This window comes from Terrapene carolina, unplaced genomic scaffold (genome assembly GCF_002925995.2).
Source record: "Terrapene carolina triunguis isolate 2854851 unplaced genomic scaffold, T_m_triunguis-2.0 Scaffold211, whole genome shotgun sequence".
NCBI classification, from domain to species: domain Eukaryota; kingdom Metazoa; phylum Chordata; order Testudines; family Emydidae; genus Terrapene; species Terrapene triunguis.
Genome location: NW_020664562.1, coordinates 27,405,904 through 27,408,706, shown reverse-complemented (window position 1 = coordinate 27,408,706; position 2,803 = coordinate 27,405,904).

Here is a 2,803-nt window from a genome sequence, read left to right as displayed (position 1 = left end):
GAGAAACCAAAATCTCCATTAGTTGTTAGCTTTGAAAACCACATTTTCATAGAACTGTGAGCATGACTATTTCGGTCCACCTTAAACCACCTTGGCCAATTATCTGTTTGCAAAGGATTTTGTATGCTCATGCCACAGGTATAAAAACTCCTCCCTGGTACATAGCTGGCAGATCAAATGCCATAAAATAATAAGCATGTTTGTTGACACTGAGAAGGGTATTTGTTTTATAAGTGCCTAGTCTTTCTTTTCTCACTTTATACTGGGAACCACAAACTTTGTTTCTCGTCCCCTTTTTTGCCATTGCTTCTCCAGAGTTTTATTTTTAATGAGCAAAAGAATACATTAAAAAGAGACTTGACAAAGAGTAAGTTTTAAAATCCACACACAAGATAGAAAATTGGGAAAATCTTTCATTCCTGACCCCATGCGCAGCAACAAACTGCTTTCTCTCAGAGTTATCCTCCCTCTTTCTGCCCAATTCATTTAGTCACAGCATAGTCCAGCATAACTGATAAATTATCATCCTGGCAGCAGATCTGATGCCAGACACTAGCTGTTGGCTTTTGGGAATAAAATGGGCAAGAAGAGCATTGGCGCAGCTACAGGTTTTAAGTGTAGACCTTCCCTCCATATATGGGCACTGGTGAGACTGATGCCGGAGTACTATGTACATTGCTCGTGTCCACACACTAAAAAGGATGTTGAAAAAATTGGAGAGGGTGCAGCATGGAGCCACAAAAATGTTTCAAGGCCTGGAGAAAAATGTCTTACAGTAAGAGACATAAAGAGATCGGTATGCTTAGTCTATCAAACAGAAAATTGAGAGGTGACTAGATTACCATGTACAAGTACCTTCAGGGGGAAAAAATACCAAGACTAAAGAGCCTTTAGTACTATCAGTTAAAGGCCTAACAAATACCAATGGCTGGAAGCAGAAGCCAGACAAATTCACTGGCACAAATAATTAATATTGTTTCGATGTTTAATCGCCTTCAAACTACCAAGGGAAGTGGTGGACTATCTGTCTCTTGATGTCTTCACATCAAGACTGAATGCTTTTCTGGAAAATATGCTTTAGCCAGACAAGTTATTGGGCTCCATACAGGGGTAACTGGGTGAAATGTAATAGCCTGTGATATACAGGAGGTCAGATTAGATGATCTAACAGTCCCTTCTGGCCTTGAATTACAGGAACTCCTCGCGTAACATTGTAGTTACGTTCCTGAAAAATGCTACTTTAAGCGAAATGATGTTAAGCGAATCCAATTTTCCCATAAGAATTAATGTAAATGGGGATTTAGGTTCCAGGGAATTTTTTTTTGCCACTCACACTCTCTCTCTCTATATATATATATACACACACACACACACACACACACACACACAGTATACGTTTTAAACAAACAATTTAATACTGTACTTAGCAATTGTGAAGCTTGGTTGAGATGGTGAAGTTAGAGGGTGGGATATTTCCCGGGAATGCCTTACTGCTAAATGATGAACTAGCACTCAGCTGAGTCCTCAAGGGTTAACACATTGTTGTTAATGTAACCTCACACTCTACAAGGCAGCATGAATGGAGGGAGGAGACACAGTATGGCAGTGGCTGCAAACATTCCCTGTGGAAACTGAACATGATGAATCCACGCCATCCCACTGGCACGCACCATTCCCTCCACTTTCCAAAGTGCCAGGGGGAGTGGTGCATGTGTGTGAGACAGACATACACACCGTGTGTGTGTGTGTGTGTGTGTGTGTGTGTGTGTGTGTGTGTGTGTGAGAGTGAGAGAGAGAGACGCGCATTGCCCCTTTAAGTATGCTGACCCCACTCTAAGTACACTGACTTTTTAAGTAGATCAGCAAGTTGAGACTGCAGCTGTTGCCAGCAAGCGCCCTCCGTCCTGAGCCCTGTCGTGTCATATCCCCCCTCGCTCTGTGGAGATGGGGTAAAGAAGCAGGGGGAGGGGGCACCCTGACATTAGCACCCCTCTTCCCCCCTTTGCACAGCAAGTAGAGGCTTGGGGGCCAAAGAAATCTGGGAGTTTGCTAATGCAAGACGTAAGATGAATGGGGAAGTTTACACAAAAGCTGCCAGTTCTATAGTCCACCCTGCTGAAGCCAAAACAAAAGAGCAGACCATTCATTTGCAGCATGAAGGCATCTTCCTTCCCAGAAAGGTGAGGAATAGGGAGATTTTCATGAAAAAGATTGTTTACAGCCCATATAAACTGTGCTCTGCTTCCAAAAATGTCATGATTCATGACCGACCACCACTGAGACATGAATATAGGTTAATTCTAAATAAAAGGTCCCATTTACACCTGTGCCATCAGCATAGAACATGAGGTAATACAGCAAACACCACATAAAGACTCTAAATCTGAGCACATGGATTCCTTGTCCACCAGGTCAATGCAACACTTCATTGTAGATAGTGTAATACCTGGGCATGATGCAGTGAGCTAAAAAGTTTCTCTCTTGCTGATATTTGTAGATCACCAATCACCATGATATCTAGGTGCTAGCTTTCAGTCCTACCACTGCCCTTCCTTGCTTTGGAGTGTGTGCCAAACCCTATGCATTTCTTTAACTTTAATTACACTGGTCTACAATTTTTGAGAAGTCGTAGATAGTAGAGTTTTAATCATAAATTGTAAACCTAGGTCTTTTCATGTCTTTATGGTTGCTTTACATGATAATAGTTCACCTGTCCTGTTTATGTAACACTTTAAAAATCAGCAAAAGGGTTATACAAATAAAATTTATTATGAAACAAAAGGCAAAAAACTATTCTGTACAT